Below are 18,493 nucleotides of genomic sequence, written 5' to 3' on the forward strand. Positions count from 1 at the left end.
TATAGAAGATAAACTGGGACTGAAGTTCAAATTAGTCCAAGCTGGGAAAACCCTCTGGCTTTCTCATGAGCAATCCTTGGCTGTTGTCTTAAAATTACTCCAGCCATTATTACTGGCTTTGGAAAGTATCTATCAAGATGGGATGGATCTAAGTAGTGAGGCTGGTGGATTACTTTTGCTACTACGTTAAGAGAATACTATTGCCATTCTCTCTCTTGTAAATCTACCGTTGACACCACTTGGGTCATTAAACAATGCCATCTAGGCATCTGCTACAACAATAGTAGATCTTTGTCCAACAATAGAAGCTACATTTGAAGCTACATTTGATAGAAGCTATCCATTGAAAAAGTACTGGACAAAGCAAAGACTTCAGTCCAGAAGTTGACTAATGAACGCATTTATATTGAATCCTTAAGTGAAGAGGACAAGAAGTGTTTGTTAAGACATCTGAAAAAGTACACAGACTTGATTCTTAAAGATCTACAACAGCGACTTCTAGATTCTACTCAACCTCTACATAACTTTTACAGATCCCTGTCCTATAAAACACTGACAGTTGCATGGAGAGAGGCACTACCAGTAATGGGGCTGCCATGTGCTCAGGACAGAATAGAGAATTTGAATACAGAGTGGAATATCATACGATGAATGAATGAAGATTTGACTTCAACTTCTATTTTATCATCACTACTGGCTCGACCAGATCTTTATGCTATGTTTCCTGGGATGAAAGAAATAGGAATTCATCTCTTGCTACTCCAAGTCACAACAGCTACAGTTGAGCATTATTTTTCATCATTGAATAGAATTTTGTGTTCTGAAAGAAGTCACCTTCTGCTTGATCATGTGAATGAACTAATGAGCATATCAATTGAAGGAATGGAAGTTCCGGACACATGAGAAGCCACCAAAGATGAACGCATTGCATTCAAGAAGTTCATTAACAGAGTTGTGCAAAATTATAACAAGAAACCAAGAAGGATGTAGATGTAGTGCTTCATAGAAGGCTTGAGTAGCCAACTTTAATTTGTGTGATGATTTTAAAACATGAGTTAACTCTAATAAAATGGTCATGAAACATTTTCCAGTTTTTACTATGGTGCCATACAGCCCACCATCACCCTCACAGTCTCACCCCTCATCGGCCCTGACCCCCCCCTATAAATTCAAACACCCCCCTAATTTCAATTCCTGGGGAAAATACTGATGAACTGTCCAGGGAAAGGATCAAAACAGGGACAACTACTAGTGCAGAACAGCTACAAAGGCTCAAGCTAAAAGAAACGGGGAAGCAGGACAGGGACAGACAGATTGAACAAGAATGCAAGCATCATGGTCCAGTGGAAAGCATCATGGTCCAGTATCTACTGTGGAAAGCAACACAAAAGTTATAAAGAAAAATGCTCAGCCTATGGCAGGGGTGAAAGTAACTCAGGACACTTACAGGTATGGGGCCGGGGTGGGGCCTTGGGTGGAAGGGGCAGGACTGGGGGTCAGCATCCCCCAGCCAGCACTTCCAGGCTGCCTGACCCATGCCACCCGGGGCTCCCGTGTTGATTTATAGGGCCCTGGGCTCCGGATGCTGCTGCTGTGGTAGCGGCAGTGGCGTCTGAAGCCCCGGGCCCTTTTAAATCGCCGGCCCCAGGGCAGCTGCTCCCTTTGTCTCCCCTCCCCCCCGTCTCCCCTCCCCCCCGTCAGTGGCTGGGGGGGGAGCAAAAGGGGCAGGGATGTTAAAGCGCTGTAGGGTCCTTTGCCGCGGCAGCGCTTTAATGTGGGCTGGGTACAGGCCAGTGTGGGTTCTTACTGGTATGCTGTACCGGCCCGTACCGGCTCACTTTCACCCCGAGCCTATGGACAATGGTGCAAGGGGTGTGGGAAACAGAACCACTGTGTGTCCCAACACTGCAACTACACCAGGAAGGAAAAAGCAGCAGTGTATGCAGTGATGGAGGATGTAGAGACTTCCACTGAAGAGCAGGATATATGCAGCATGACTTCAGCAGATACAAAGAACCCCAATGTCCCTGCACTGCACAAGAAGAAGGCTGCCAGCCACTCAACTGCCATATTCACAACTATACCATTAAATCAAGGACCAATTCATTGCCAGCTGGATTGCAGAACCATCTGCACTGTAATCTAAGCAACGTTGTTAAGCAGCAATTTTAGACTGAGATAAGCAAAGAGCTGACCGGCTTTTTAAGGTACATTGACAGTGCAGTCACAGATGTGATTTACATCTCTTGTAGATGTACCCATGCTAGTGTACTATAGCTAGCTTGCTCAAAATAGAAGCGAAGACACTAGCTTCAGCATGGGGTGCACATGCCTGATCCCCTCAATTGTCAGAAGAAGAGTCAGAAGAAAATGACTTATACGATCCATACAGAGGACCAGCAAGATGCCACCTAATAGAATGAAGGCAGCAACAGGGTGGAAGTAAATCCCCTGCCAACAGAGATAATGTAAATGAGAAATGGGAGACAGGCCTTCAACTCTTCTGGTCTTTGAACTAAACAGGATGCAATCGACTGGGGTTAAAGGCCAAAGCCCTACAAAGGGCTATGTACTGGTAAACTCTAGCCTCAGTAAGTCATCAGATGCTTGAACAAAAGACACAACAACAACAAAAATTGTTCAATGGAAAGATGTAGCAACCTGCATGGAACTAGGAGGAAGGAGCGCAGGTTGCAGGGTAGGAAGAGTTTGGAAGAGGATCCAGGAAGTTAATCTGTGTATACATGGCTAAAATTCTAGCTACTATGACAGCATCTCTGTAAATACACCTCTACCCTGTTATAACACGACCCGATATAACACAGGTTCGCATATATCGCAGTAATCCCGGGGCTCTGGCAGCGGGGCTCGGCCGGCACTTTAAAGGGCTCGGAGCTCTGGCCGCTGTAGTCTGTACACAAGCCTGGTCCCTTTAAATCACCATCGGAGCCCTGCCGCTGCTACCCCGAGGCTCCGGCAGCAGGGCTCGGGTGGCAATTTAAAGGGCCCGGGGTTCTGGCCACTGTGGGGAGCCCGGAGCTCTTTAAATCTTTAAATAACGGGGTTTCACCTATAACGCGGTAGGGATTTTTGGCTCCCCTAGACAGCGTTATATCGGGGTAGAGGTGTAGTTCTCTTAGTAAAGAGACAGTTTAGTTTTACAAGCATGGTATTACCTAGCATGCAGTTTGTGAAACACTCTCCATGATGCTTGCTGACTCTTCATACTCTTCAGAAGGTTACAGACCATCATCAGGTACAATCATATGGGCATCTGGGCCCTATGAACAGATTTAAAAATTGTATTAAGATGATATTAAAAAAAAAGTGAACAGAGTTTGAGCATAGAAGTTTCTGGTTATCAGGGAATAACGTACAGATTATCGAGGGTGCAAAGTTTGGTTTAAGATCAGGTGGCATAAGGAATACATAACACTGGTCTACAATTTTTGAGAAGTCGTCTGCTTCAGAGATAAAATGTGCTATTTATTATGTATTTTGATGTGCTGAATTCAAATATGACAATTAAAACAACTGATTGGCTACTGTTTCTAAGATATTTAAGTTTTTACATTTTATGTCTATGTATATCATGTAGATAGTAGAGTTTTAATCATAAATTGTAAACCTAGGTCTTTTCATGTGTTTATGGTTGCTTTACATGATAATATTTCACCTGTCCTGTTTATGTAACACTTTAAAAATCAGCAAAAGGGTTATATAAATAAAATTTATTATGAAACAAAAGGCAAAAAACTATTATGTACATAGTTTAGTCCTATTCAGTGTCTACTCGGCGCTTCTTGGCTTGTCTCTTGTATTCATTACATGGAGCATCTCTTGTCACTGTCCAGCAATAGTCTGCAAGCACTGATGGGCTCCATTTGCCCTGATAGCGTTTCTCCATTGTTGCAATGTCCTGGTGAAATCGCTCGCCGTGCTCGTCGCTCACTGCTCCGCAGTTCGGTGGAAAAAAAATCTAGATGAGAGTGCAAAAAATGTATCTTTAGTGACATGTTGCAACCAAGGCTTTTGTATGCCTTGAGGAGGTTTTCCACCAACAACCTGTAGTTGTCTGCCTTGTTGTTTCCGAGAAAATTTATTGCCACTAACTGGAAGGCTTTCCATGCCATCTTTTCCTTGCCACGCAGTGCATGGTCAAATGCATCATCTCGAAGAAGTTCACGAATCTGAGGACCAACAAAGACACCTTCCTTTATCTTAGCTTCACTTAACCTTGGAAATTTTCCACGGAGGTACTTGAAAGCTGCTTGTGTTTTGTCAATGGCCTTGACAAAGTTCTTCATCAGACCCAGCTTGATGTGTAAGGGTGGTAACAAAATCTTCCTTGATTCAACAAGTGGTGGATGCTGAACACTTTTCCTCCCAGGCTCCAATGACTGTCAGAGTGGCCAATCTTTCTTCATGTAGTGGGAATCTCTTGCACGACTATCCCATTCGCAGAGAAAACAGCAGTACTTTGTGTATCCAGTCTGCAGACCAAGCAAGAGAGCAACAACCTTCAAATCGCCACAAAGCTGCCACTGATGTTGGTCATAGTTTATGCACCTCAAAAGTTCTTTCATGTTGTCATAGGTTTCCTTCATATGGACTGCATGACCAACTGGAATTGATGGCAAAACATTGCCATTATGCAGTAAAACAGCTTTAAGACTCGTCTTCGATGAATCAATGAACAGTCTCCACTCATCTGGATCGTGAACGATGTTGAGGGCTGCCATCACACCATCGATGTTGTTGCAGGCTACAAGATCACTTTCCATGAAGAAGAATGGGACAAGATCCTTTTGACGGTCACGGAACATGGAAACCCTAACATCACCTGCCAGGAGATTCCACTGCTGTAGTCTGGAGCCCAACAGCTCTGCCTTACTCTTGGGTAGTTCCAAATCCCTGACAAGGTCATTCAGTTCACCTTGTGTTATGAGGTGTGGTTCAGAGGAGGAGGATGGGAGAAAATGTGGGTCCTGTGACATTGATGGTTCAGGACCAGAAGTTTCATCCTCTTCCTCGTCTGACTCAAGTGAGAATGATTCTGGTGCATCAGGAACCGGCAGTCCTTCTCCGTGGGGTACTGGGCGTATAGCTGATGGAATATTTGGATAATGCACAATCCACTTTTTCTTCTTTGACACACCTTTCCCAACTGGAGGCACCATGCAGAAGTAACAATTGCTGGTATGATCTGTTGGCTCTCTCCAAATCATTGGCACTGCAAAAGGCATAGATTTCCTTTTCCTGTTCAACCACTGGCGAAGATTTGTTGCACAAGTGTTGCAGCATATGTGTGGGGCCCACCTCTTGTGCTGATCTCCAATTTTGCAGCCAAAATAAAGGTGATAGGCTTTCTTAACCATAGTGGTTATACTACACTTTTGTGATGCAAAAGTCACTTCACCACAAACATAGCAGAAGTTATCTGCACTGTTCACACAAGTACGAGGCATCTCTGCTCACTTTGGCTAAACAGAAATGTGTGCCTTTGCAAAATCAAACACTGACAAATAAGAGAGCGCGACACTGTATGATTTCTAGAGCTGATATACGGCAATTTGTTCAGCAGAGTGATGTAAGCTTCGTTATGATTGCATCATCCATGACTTCTAGGAATAACATGATGCAATTCATATCATGTATGACGCAATACCAGCTTCAGATTGCATCATTCATTGTTTTGCCTAAAAAGCAAGTACTGTCCAAACCCAGTCATAGATTTATTCATAGATCCAGTCAAAGATGTATTTTAGTCATTTTTGGTTTAAATTGAGATCCCTTCCCTTTATAACTCACTTATCCTCCGCCATTCCCAAGTCAAGGGTCGTATATACTGACCCAATAGCATATCTTGAAAACTAGAGCCTATCAACAATTTTAAGCATCATTTTCATTCTCAGTGACCCAGAATTAGTAAAGTTTGACTACATTTATTTCAGAAGCATTTTGGCTGTAGAGCAGTGTAATCTGCAATATCTCCGATTGGGGGTAAAAGGTTGATGGGTCAATTGAGGCATTGAGATATGAGGGTATGAAGTTCATAGAGTGGCTATGTTCGGGTGTGGGGTATAATGAGTGGATATGATGAGGATGGATTGACCCTCATTTGGTGAGATTTAATGTTCAGGGAGTTTCTACTACTCTTAACATAACACACAGGTTGCTCGGGAATGGAGCCAGATCAAAACCCAGGAAGATGAGGTCTGTGGTCAAGAAATGTGACTCTTACATAAAATCTCAGAAGTTCACAAAGTTTCCCTTGAAATCATGTATCAGAGTGGTAGCCGTGTTAGTCTGTATCCACAAAAACAATGAGGAGTCCAGTGGCACCTTAAAGACTAACAGATTTATTTGGGCATAAGCTTTTGTGGGTAAAAAAAAAACCCACTTTTTTAAGAAGTGGGGGTTTTTACCCACGAAAGCTTATGCCCAAATAAATCTGTTAGTCTTTAAGGTACCACCGGACTCCTCATTGTTTTTCTTGAAATCATATTTCTTCTGAACAAGACTCTAAGCTAGTTACTGTTTAGAGCAGTTTGCATGTACAAAAATTCATTAGACTATGGTGTAGCAGGAATGATGCAACTATCTTTTTAACATTATCCTTTTCTTATCACCAAGGGTAACATTGCTTTATCAAGAAATGTAAAGTTGTATTTTTATTGCTATTTTAAAAAATATTCTTACAACATCATACCTATAAAAGGTTCATCACAGACCAAATACCACTCTAACCTTTTAAGCTTCTACAGTAAAAACTGTCTTTTTTATTTATATAAGTTTGGGACAGATACAAATGTAATCATAACCCCCAAGGCAAAATTTAATGGCAGTTTTCAGAACTCCTCACTATAAAAACTCCTCAAACCTACAAACATAAATATTTCCAATAAAATTTGTTTAGATCCTGGCCATAAACCATGAATTTCTTTCCTTTTCCCTTTAGCTGATTTTGGAGTTACAGCTGTCCAATTGTTAGAGGCAAACACTGCAAAGCCAGAAGGGTTCATATCAGCAGAAAAGTTTGTTTTCCTGCAGTCATCAAGACGGTGGAACACATTGGACCAAATCTTGATTGTCTAATTCCCATATTTCCATTGATACCAATGGGAACACTGTAGGACTCATGCGAGAAGTCAATCAGTTTGGCCCAGTGAGTTGAAGAACATGTATTTTAGGGCAAAACTGTTGCACATTCCACTTAGGCTATATCTAGACTGCACAGTTAACCTGAGTGATTGGCACCTGGGTCTGAACACCCAGGTTAGCCTAGCTTAGGTGTGAGCATCCTCACTGCAAAGCCCTATCCATGTTACTGTGCCCTCACGATGTCTGCACTTGCCTCTATGTTTCTGGAGACATATCTCATGATTCTTTGTCCTGAGGAGCTCTAGGATCCCTGTCAATTGCAAGAGAATTAATCTGGCCTTTGTGGCCATATTGTGGGAAGGCATTGGAGGACTATCAGCACGCAAGTGATTTTGTCTCTGTCCTCACTGCAAAGTTAGCGGGTTTCAGGCAAAGTTAAGGAAGAGCATGGTTGTAACCCACACCCCAAGCTGGGTCAGCTAACCTGGGCTTAAATCACCTCCAAACGCTAGTCAGAGTTTTAATATGTGGATGGTAGGGGAGCTAAGCGTAAAATCTGGGTAGAAGCCTGGGTGAACTGTGCCATGTGTACATAACCTAAAGGGGAGACAAACCCCAAACATCAGAAAACCAGGAAATGCACATTTTTCTATATATAATACTAGATACTCTATCATTCAACTGTTCTGATTCTCATTTTTGTTTTTCTATTAAAATATCTATAATGTATATAACTTGAAAGACTGACATTTGTTTGGTTTAGGTCAAATATAAATGTAAGGATCAGAAATAATTTTTTTAAGCCAACAAAAAATCTGCATTGCATAAAATTCTTAGCTGTTTATTATACATATAACTTTTATATTAGGTTCAAAATTCATTTCATAGGCCCTGATCCTGAAATAAAAAATGCACACAGGCTTAACTTTAAGGGAAGTCAATGGGACTATTCATGTGCTTAAAGTTAAACATATATGTTTTTGCAGGATCAGGGTTTAGTTGATGAGTGGTAAATAATTATTTCTGTATGAGTCCTATCAGCCTAAACTGATTTGCCTGTATCATTCAGTGGTAGTTTGGAGGTTGGATTTAACCTTGACTCCCAGTGGTCTTTGCTAACAGTACCCAGCTATGTGTTTCTGATTGCAATTAGAAGAAAAGTGTACACAGGAAAAAAGTCTGTTTTCAAAACCTAAAGCAGATACATTTTTTAAAAACTAAAAAACAACTCTCTTGTTACATTCTGCCAACTGTTCTTAATAAAATTGAAATTTAAAAACAGAACAGTTTAAATTAAATGTAATACTTATTTTAATATACTGCTGATTAATTCCCCCCCCCCAAATGCAGAACACAACATTATTTTCCACAGAAGCATATTCACTATGAAATATCAGGTGGGTGGAACAAACTAACTGCTTATGAGCTGGTGTGGTTACCTAGGGGCTTGTGTACAAGAACAGTTAGTTTGCAGCAAGCTGGGGTGTGAAATGGGAGAAGACTTGTAGCTTTAGAATGGGAGGAGATTAAAACGCACTAACAAACTTGTTAGTACGTCTCCGCAGGATCCACATGGACAGTTAATGTGAGATGGGCTAGTGCAGGGTAGATTCACACCCCAGCTTGCTGCAAACTCAATAGCCGAAGTATCCCATTTGCATCATTTAGATTTTTGTAACCACTGGTTCAAATCCCTGCAGTGTGACTGGGAGCTCTGGGTTCTGAGCACCTCTGAAAATTGCTCTGTGCCTTAGATCAGGGGTCGTCAACCTTTTCCCTGTCTGAGCCCCCACCCCACCCCCATGCTATAGAAACTCCATGGTCGAGCTGTGCCACAACTGTTTTTCTGCATATAAAAGCCAGGGCCAGCGTTAGGGGGTAGCAAGCAGGGCAACTGCCCAGGGCTCCCATGCCACAGGGGGCATCGAGAAGCTAAGTTGCTCAGGCGTCGGCTTTAGCCCTGGGTGGTGGGCTTGGGGCCCCAGGCTGCTTTGGCTTTTTGCCCTGGGCCCTAGCAAGTGTAACACCAGCCATGTTTGACAGACCCCCTGAAACCTGCTTGTGCCCCCCCGGGGGGCCCCTGGTTGAGAACCACTGCCTTAGATTACCCATTGTAAAATGGATGAGGAAATACTTCCCTCTCTATGCAACAGGGCTAAAAATACCCCATGTGCAGTGCGGCCTTTCTGGCAGGGAAAGCCCTTTCCCTGCCAGAAAGGCCGCACTGCACATGGGGTATTTTTAGAGGGCTGTTTCCTTTTCCCATTAAGGGCGCTTCATGCTGGTAGGGGCCTTACAGTAATAGAGAATCAGGCCCATGGTGTTTCCCTTCTCATCATGTAATCTGACGGTATGTCTACACTACCCGCCGGATCAGCGGGCAATGATCGATCCAGCAGGGGTCGATTTATCGCGTCTAGACGCGATAAATCGACACCTGAGCGCTCTCCCGTTGACTCCGCCGTGAGAGGCGCAGGCGGAGTCGACAGGGGAGCGGCAGCCGTCGACTCACCGCGGTGAAGACACCACGGTAAGTCGATCTAAGTACGTTGACTTCAGCTACGCTATTCACGTAACTGAAATTGCGTAACTTAGATCGATCCCCCCCCCCTGTGTAGACCAGGCCTGAGCTGCACTGGATTTGACTGTAGATGGTGAGCACAGTCTCACAGATAGACAGTTGCTGGATAGGATTATGATATTGATTCACAAGGTATTTTTCTCCTGTTTATCTTAAAATAGATGAATTGCCTCTCTGCTTCCCATTTGTGTCTTACGTAAGCAGTTGGTTCTCAGCGTATTAGCTGTTAGCACGTCTTTAATATTTCCCGGTCTTCTGCTCCATTAGAGGGGGGCCACATTCTTAGATTTGTTAACCATTCATAAATTCTGCATGGTGGGTATTGTCTAACAGCCTAACTTCTCCCAAGTGCTTATCACTCGTTACCATTTGTGGGGTTTCTTTGTCTTTTTCACATGCTAGCAAAAACTAGATTTAAGAGAAAAGTTTTGGCATCGTTTATTATTAAAGAGTCCTACGCTGGGATTTTCCAAAAAAAACCCGTAAAGGAGGTCAGTGCCCAGAGTCCATTGAAACGTGCATACCAAACTCCCTTAAGCGCCTTTGAAAAACAACTCGGGAAGTCAGCGTAGCAAAGACCTGCACGGACCAAAAGCTCCTCAGTTCTCTCTTCTGGATTTTTAACTTAAGACCAGTTTGTAAGGCATACATCAAAAACTGGAGGTTGGAAGCGTAGAGGAAACAGCTTCAGATAGGAGGAGGATCTGCTACAGACCAAAGCAGCAAAGGAAATGGAGCAAACTACCCTCTCGCTTCAAGTCAGGGTTGAGGTAAGCTGGTGGGGAGTGGAGAGGAGCTTCTATTGCCAAGCATTGTGTTGTACCAATTCAGGGGCACTATGGTCTTCCCAATCCAGCACCTACCACAAACACCTAATTCAGTTCCTGAAGCTAAAGGTGGGGTTTTCAAAAGCACTTAGCACTGGTCTAACTGAAGTCAGTCGTTTCTAACAAGCATCTTCATGGTTTTTTTTGGTCACTTCTTTTGGGAAGAGCTTGCAGTTTAAAAAATAAAAACCCACAAAACCACTGCATTATCCTTCTTTACAGCGGTCTCTAAAACCCTCCTACGTCATGATGCCTACAAACCACTTGACAACGGCTAGATGGCTGGTGCGGTGTGTCTGCTGCTTATTACGCTAATTGAAGTTGTCTCACAGCTACATTGTGCTCATCTGTTTGTTATGTGCACCTGTTGTCTCATGTCTTATTCTTAGATTGTAATGATGGTATGAACCATCTTTTTGTTATGAGTCTATAGCACCTAGGCCAATGGGGCCCTTGATAGTGGCCCTTAGATACTACCACAATACAAATAACAAACAATAATAAGTAAGACTTCTATTGACTTCATAGTTAAAGCAATGCTGGGCACATTTAAAAATCCCATCCAAAATGTCTTTTAAAAATACAACAATAGAAACTGGGTTTTTTTTCCCCAACAATTTAAATAAAATGTAACCAGGAAAGCAAGGTTACTTTGATTTGTATTAAGAAAGTGAATAATTCAGGGCCCAATCCTGCAACCCTTACCGACTGTATAGGACTAGTCCTGCCCCCTCAATTTGAGTGAGATAAAAGAGATCTTTTATCTCACTCAAATTGGGTAGATTAGCAGAGGCCCTGGAGGTTTTTCGCCTTCCTCCGCAGCATGGGGCAGGGGTCGCTTGCTGGAGGATTCTCTGCGACTTGAAGTCTTTAAATCATGATTTGGGGACTTCAACAGCTGAGTCAAGGGAGAGAATTATTCCAAGAGTGGGTGGGTCAGCTTTTGTGGCCTGCATCATGCGGGAGGTCAGACTAGATGATCATAATGGTCCCTTCCGACCTTAAAGTCTATGAGTCTATGAGATCTGATCAGGTCTAATGTGAGCCTACAGCTTTAAACTCAAACTGGCCACAGGAGTCACGGTAATATAAAACAGAGTTATCCTGGGGAACTATATACTTGCTTTTCCAGCCCAATGGGACAAGAGCAATTGCAGTTTGTGTTTTTCATTGAAAGACAGGCTGTGGCTCTGGTGGCCACACGCTTAGGGGGAAGTCATCACACAACTGGGAATAAGGCAACCAGCTGCAGCACTCAAAGAGCCCTGCCACTAGAGAGTTCACTGAGCAGCATGGGAGCAGCTCACCTGATATCCCCAGGTCACGGTACGATTTTGTGATCACAGCAGCGGAAATAGCAAAGGACCAGGTGCCATCACAGGGAGGATTGATGATAAAAATTAAAAAAAGAGAAGGTGATCAGCCTTGGATGATTTCAGACTGAAAGCAAGAGCTCCCCAGCTGACACAAAACAATGGTGTAAAGAACTGAATCTGAGGGTGGAAAATACATTATTTTACTGAGACTTGTTCTATAGGCCTGGGGCCTGATTCCACAGGGCTTTGTACCTCGTGCAGTCCTTTGCACCTGTCCAAAGGGAGTGCCAAGTGGAGGTAAGATGCTGCCCAAGCAGAAGGAGATAGTGGCTGTGAAACTATGCACTCACTGTGCAAATGATTACACAAGGAGCAAGACAGTGGGGAATCAGGCGCTTGGTTTCCATAAACCACCTTCCCTTGATTAGAAGACTGACAGTGGCTATGCACAAGATGTCACAGTGGACAACAAAGAGCTCTTCCCTTCCTTTTGCTAGACAAGATGGAGGGAATCTAAAGCACAGGCACATCCTCAGAGTCCTAAATGGCCTTCAACAGACATGTCCTAATGAAGTCAAGTTAAAAATCTGTAATAAATTAATGAGACTGTTCGTTTTAGGTGCAATCATCCATATACTCCCTCTTATAGCACCTTCTAATTATTGTTACTAATGATGGAGTTTGGGGGTCACCGCTTCCTGAGTGAAGCAACCCGAAAAACTTCTTTCTGCTTGAAGCAGGCATTGGGCAGCCTCTGCATCTTACATATTTGGAACAACTCGTATTTAAGTTCTGCTTCTTTTTAACAGCTGGGCAAGGACATTGCTTCATTTGGATGCAACGAGTGTTCTTCATAATTAGGTGTATTTTTGTTCTTTGCCTCTTCCTCTCTTTCCAAAAGGGGCATAGTCCATTAACTTTTTGCTAAAGTAGCTGTTTAACTTTGTTTTAAGTCAATGGTCATAGTGGCCTCTTCCATTTCTTTATTAATTACTATTAATCACTGATATTATTTACTGAGGGCCAGATTTTCCAAAAAGAGTTCAGCTCCCATTTAGGCATCTAAATAAGCATCTAGATTTTCAAAATCATGGTGGGTACTCAGGGGTAAGTGCTACAATGAAAGGTGCCGAGTACTTTTGAAAATCTGACCTAGTTGTGAGTGCTGGGCAGTTGAAACATCTGGCTCTATTTCAGTGTCCTAGGTGTGTTAAAGGGACTCGGTCATCACAAAATCTAGTCAGTTTCACATCAATGTAGGTTGTAAGATGTTTGGGGCAATGACTATCTTTTTGTTCTATGCCTGTATGGGGCCAAGCACAGTGAGGTGCTGGTCCATGATGGGGTCTCCTTGAAGCTCCTGGACTTATATTGCTACAAATAATAATTTTCAAAAAAAAAAAAAAAGTTGAAATAGTTTTGAGGCATGACACTCGCTCCTATCCACTGGACACTTTCTGGTAGTTCTAAATCATGTTTTCCTATTTTTTAAAATGTTCTTCCTCTTCCCTGTTGCTGTGTGATAGACTTAGCCAACCAATGTGGAAAGTGACTCAGCGGCTGTACAAGGGGAAAGAGTGAAACTGACTATACACACAGGGCCAGATTTTCAGATATGTAGGTCTCAAAAAAAAAAATTAATGGAGATATCTTATGTCCTAGAACTGGAAGGGACCTTGAAAGGTCATCAAGTCCAGCCCCCTGCTTTCATTAACAGGACCAAGTACTGATTTTGCCCCAGATCCCTAAGTGGCCCCCTCAAGGATTGAACTCACAACCCTTGGGTTTAGCAGGCCAATGCTCAAACCACTGAGCTATCCCTCCCACCCCAATGTGTAATGAAGGAAACAAAAGCCAGTTCCTTTGAGCCGGAGTTGAACCAGCAACCTAAGGATTCCCCAGAGAATTAAGCCTATAGTCCTCCGCTCCACCAACTGAGCTATCGAAGGAAGACAGGATAGACAAGATCCAGATAGGCACCTAACCTGCTTAGGTGCTTTTGAAAATCCCACTAGGTGTCTAATACCTATTGAAATCAATGATGGATTTCCAATTATTGATCTGAATGGGAGTTGGGTGCCTTGGCGCTTTTCAGAATCCCACTAGGCAACTATCTGCATCTTTAGGGACCTAAATAGCTGAAAATCTGGCCCACAGTGATACCACAATGTAAACAAGCTGAAAAATACTACTACGAATAAGAGAGATTTGTTCTCTAATTGCTTTCAGTCCAGAGGATACTTGTAACAGTAGTAAGTTAAAAAAAAAAAAATCTAGAACCAGATCTTCAGCTGGTAACTCTTTTAACTTCAATGCCTGTTTACACTGTCTGAGGGTCTAGGTCCAGAGGCACTGATATGAAGCACATGCATGCTCTGAAGATTTGGATCTGAATTTCATGTAGCAGCTCTCAATGCTCTGCGCCCTCCATGGCCTTTTTACTGTACCTTGAATAGATTTTTAAGGCCAGAAGGGCCCACTGACCATAGTCTGGGCTCCTGTACAGATCACAGAATTTCACCCAGTAATTCCTGCCCGTAGTTATTAAGCCCATAATTTCTAGTTCCTTTCCCGTTATTTGTTTGTATTATAGTAGAGCCCCAAGTATGGGCCAGGATCCATCGTACTAGGCTGTGTACAAACACAGAACAAAAAGACAGTCCCTGCCCCCAAAGAACTTACAGTCTCAATAATCTTCTTATGCACCCTTCCTGAATCTAGCCCATTTTGAGTACAACTCTTCCCAACGTATATCTGATCCATCAGCAACAGCACTGCATAAAGGCTAAATCAAGAAAAACAGTACATATTTTGCAGAGTAGTTTGGGGGAAACCTGCACTGTTATTACTGTAGCTGTTCGTTGATAAATTGAGGCATTTATTCCCTATCGTCTTTATCTGTCACCTTCCACCAGCCCTAAACACTTAATTATTTTTTTAAAACTTTGGCACTGTATCAGGTTGGCTCTCAGCTAAATAAAATAATAACGATTTTAGGCAGTGCTGTTTGTCTTTTTCATGGCTCTTGGCAAAACAAAGGTTGATCTTATAGTGCCACTGTTAAGATTTGATGGGGTAATGAAACCACCTGGATTTGTACCAAGCTCAGACTTCTTGATAAGGTAATATGTTTGTTTACAGACCTGCACAATGAAAAGCCACCAGTTGCCAGCAAATTTAACACCGTGTTCCCAGGACTCATCGCTAGAAGTTGAATGTGATTGTTATCCTCTGATTTAGGTTCAGCTTCTTCTCACAACAGAGAGCTGCTAATTCTAAATCCCAAAAGCTCCTTGGCAGAAACTGGGCTTAATTGTTATGCTCTTCGATCGTAAAAATTAGCATATTTCCAGCAGATTAGCTTTAGGTAACTCCCTTAAACATGAATCCTTACAGGACAGAAAGCAGAAAGAAAGAGACCCTGACACATCATTTTCTATATCTGTATTAAGTGACTGTATTGGTATGAGACCATTCAAGCTATTGATTGCACTAACTGTCCCTATCTCTGGTTTGCATGGTGCTGTCAAACGCCTATTGTGGTGGCTTGACAGCATCTTCAATATCAGTATTCATGTTACTTTTCACAAGCTTACAAGGAAAGAATACATATGATTGATACTACACCTCTACCTCGATATAACGCTGTCCTCGGGAGCCAAAAAATCTTACCGTGTTATAGGTGAAACCACATTATAGCGAACTTGCTTTGATCCACCAGAGTGCACAGCCCCGCCCCCCCAGAGCGCTGCTTTACCACGTTATATCCAAATTCGTGTTATATTGGGTCACGTTATATCGGGGTAGAGGTGTATAGCATGTGAAAAGCGTACAAGGTCCTAATTGATTCTCTTCTGGGGGTCTCCCAGGATCACCATTAATGTCCCTCAACTCCCACCACTACCCATTGGCACTGTGTGGGTATTATCTCTAGCCCCCACCCATGAAAACAACCCCAGCAGTGTTGCTGCTGAATCAGCTATAGGAGTGAGAAAACAACATGAGGGATTCTCCCTGCTGGTTTCCCTGCCCTATGAGAATGAGATCTAAAGTATAATCACACCAATATTGGCCTCACAGTTGTCACCATTGCCTGCTGGATTGTAACTTTATGTACATGGTGGTGCAGCAGGAGCAGGTTAGGAACCAGACTGTGACTGAATCACAATCCGGTTCCTGTTTCCCCATTGCTCCAAGGGGTAATTAGTCAGCACCCGACCTTTTATTCTGGCACAGATGATTTCCCCTCTGGGCCTGCTGGTGAAGCATGGAATTGAGGAACATGGGGCCTTGGCTACACCCACTCACTGCCTGCCCACTTAAGGCTTGATCCCACGCTCACTGGAGTCAGAGACTAAACTCCCATTGACTTCAGTGATGCAGGATCAGGCTTGTAGGTGGGAGGGAACAGTAGCTGCTTTGCCCCCACCGCAGACACCAGTGAAGCCTGTAGATCAGAGAGAGAGCGAGGGGTCTCCTTATGCCCCCTGACTCCCCTGCCTGGGAGAACAACAGGCTCATAATTGAGCCCCTTATATGATCCTTGAAGTCTATAGGCAGCCCAAAAATACCCCATCAAAAACTCTCTCTCACCTCCTTCCCCCGTCACACACAGGTACTGCTTAGCAGATGTGCACAGAGCTGCTCTCTAGAGTTGTGTAGCCTGTTTTCTTTCTAAACCCTGCTGCTTTCAGATGTTTACATTGTGAATAGACACAAAAGCCTTTTGGCAGGAATGAGAACGGGGCGGAAGCCTATCCTGAACTATTTTCTTTCCCCCCATTTGGAGCGTCACTCCACCATGAGTCCTTCCGAACTCAGAAATAGAGCATCCGTCCTTACTTCATAAAAGTAACGGAATAAATAAACGATGGGGAGCTGGGAGGCACAAGAAAGTAAAAACCCCAAGTTGGCTCTTTAAACCTTGGTTTCCAGAGTTTTATTTAGGAACATAAGTCCCACTCCTGCAACTTCAGACTACTGCATCCACACAGAACCCCAGTGATTTAGAGTCACAGAGGTTACGACCAGAAGGGACCAATGGACCAGCTAATCTGAACCTTCTGTAAATCACAGGCCACCAGCACCACCCAGCACCTGCATGCTAACCCCACAACCGAAATGAGACCAAAGGATTACAGCCCATGGGGGATTAAACTATTATGTGCCAGAGGCAGAGAACAGGAGGGACTGAGGTGCAGTGCCTGAGGCTCCTGCAATGGCAGGAAATGAGTAAGTGCAGTATACCCAGATAATCCTGGCAAGTGACCCACACCCACACGCTGCAGAGAAAGGTGAAAAAAAACCCAAGGTCACTGCCAATCTGAGTGTGTGTGTGTGTGGGGGGGGAATTCCTTCCTGACCCCACCTATGGCGATCAGTTAGACTGAGCATGCGAGCAAGAACCAGCCAGCCAAACACCTGAGAGAGAGAATGCTTGGTGCAACTTCAGAGCCTGGGCCCTACCCACCAATGCCCCTCTCCAGTTATGACCATCCCTGATGCTTCAGAGGAAGGAGATTAAAAAATAAAACAAACCGAAAACCTGAACACACTGGGGTGGAAGAGTTTTCCCTTCCTGACCCCTCCATAGAAGCATGAGCTTTTAGGAACATAAGACTGCAGTGTGGCTTGGTCCGGGGGCAGTCTACCACAGTCAAGGAATTGATGGATCAGGCCAATCCATAGTTTATTGATTTTCTTTCCTCTGCTTCTCCTCCACTCCCCTTTATAATTATTTTATTGCAGTAGTGCCCAGCATCCCCAGTCCTGGACTAGGACCCCAGTGTGCTAGGCACTGTACAAACACAGAACAAAGAGATGGTCCCCTGCTCCTTTCCCCTCCCCTTCAATCAATGTTGATAAATGCAAAGTAATGCACATTGGAAAACATAATCCCACTATACATATAAAGTGATGGGGTCTAAATTAGTTGTTACCACTCAAGAAAGAGCTCTTGGAGTCATTGTGGATAGTTCTCTGAAAACATCCGCTCAATGTGCAGTGGCAGTCAAAAAACGCTAACAGAATGCCAGGAATCATTAGGAAAGGGAAGACAGAAAATATCATATTGCCTCTATATAAATCCATGGTGTGCCCACATCTTGAATACTGAGTGAAGATCTGGTCTCCCCATCTCAAAAAAGATATATTGGAATTGGAAAAGGTACAGAAAAGGGCAACTAACATGATTGGGGTACAGAACAGCTTCTGTATGAGGAGAGATTAATAAGACTGGGACTTTTCAGCTCGGAAAAGAGATGACTAAGGGGGGATATGATAGAGGTCTATAAAATCATGACTGGTGCGGAGAAAGTAAATAAGAAAGTATTATTTACTGCTTCTCATAACACAAGAATTAGGGGTCACCAAATGAAATTAATAGGAAACAAACAAAAGGAAGTATTTCTTCACACAATGCAGTGTCAACCTGTGGAACTCTTTGCCAGATGATGTTGTGAAGGTCAAGACTAAACAGGGTTCAAAAAAGAACTAGATAAATTCATGAAGGATAGGTCCATCAATGGCTATTAGCCAGGATGGGTAGGGATGGTGTTCCTAGCCTCTGTTTGCCAGAAGCTGGGAATGGGCAACAGGGGATGGATCACTTGATGATTATCTGTTCTGTTCATTCCCTCTGATGCACCTGCCATTGGCTTTTGTCA

General features: G+C 43.4%; 1 non-coding gene across 1 annotated transcript; it reads right to left on the reverse strand.

Moving 5' to 3' along the window:
* Nucleotides 1-13,687: 13,687 nt before the first annotated feature.
* On the reverse strand, nt 13,688-13,777 carry TRNAY-AUA (transfer RNA tyrosine (anticodon AUA)). Its single transcript is given in 2 exon segments — nt 13,688-13,723; nt 13,741-13,777. It is a non-coding gene; the product is annotated as a tRNA-Tyr (tRNA).
* Nucleotides 13,778-18,493: the final 4,716 nt, after the last annotated feature.

The sequence above is a fragment of the Emys orbicularis genome, chromosome 5 (genome assembly GCF_028017835.1).
Source record: "Emys orbicularis isolate rEmyOrb1 chromosome 5, rEmyOrb1.hap1, whole genome shotgun sequence".
Lineage (NCBI taxonomy): Eukaryota > Metazoa > Chordata > Testudines > Emydidae > Emys > Emys orbicularis.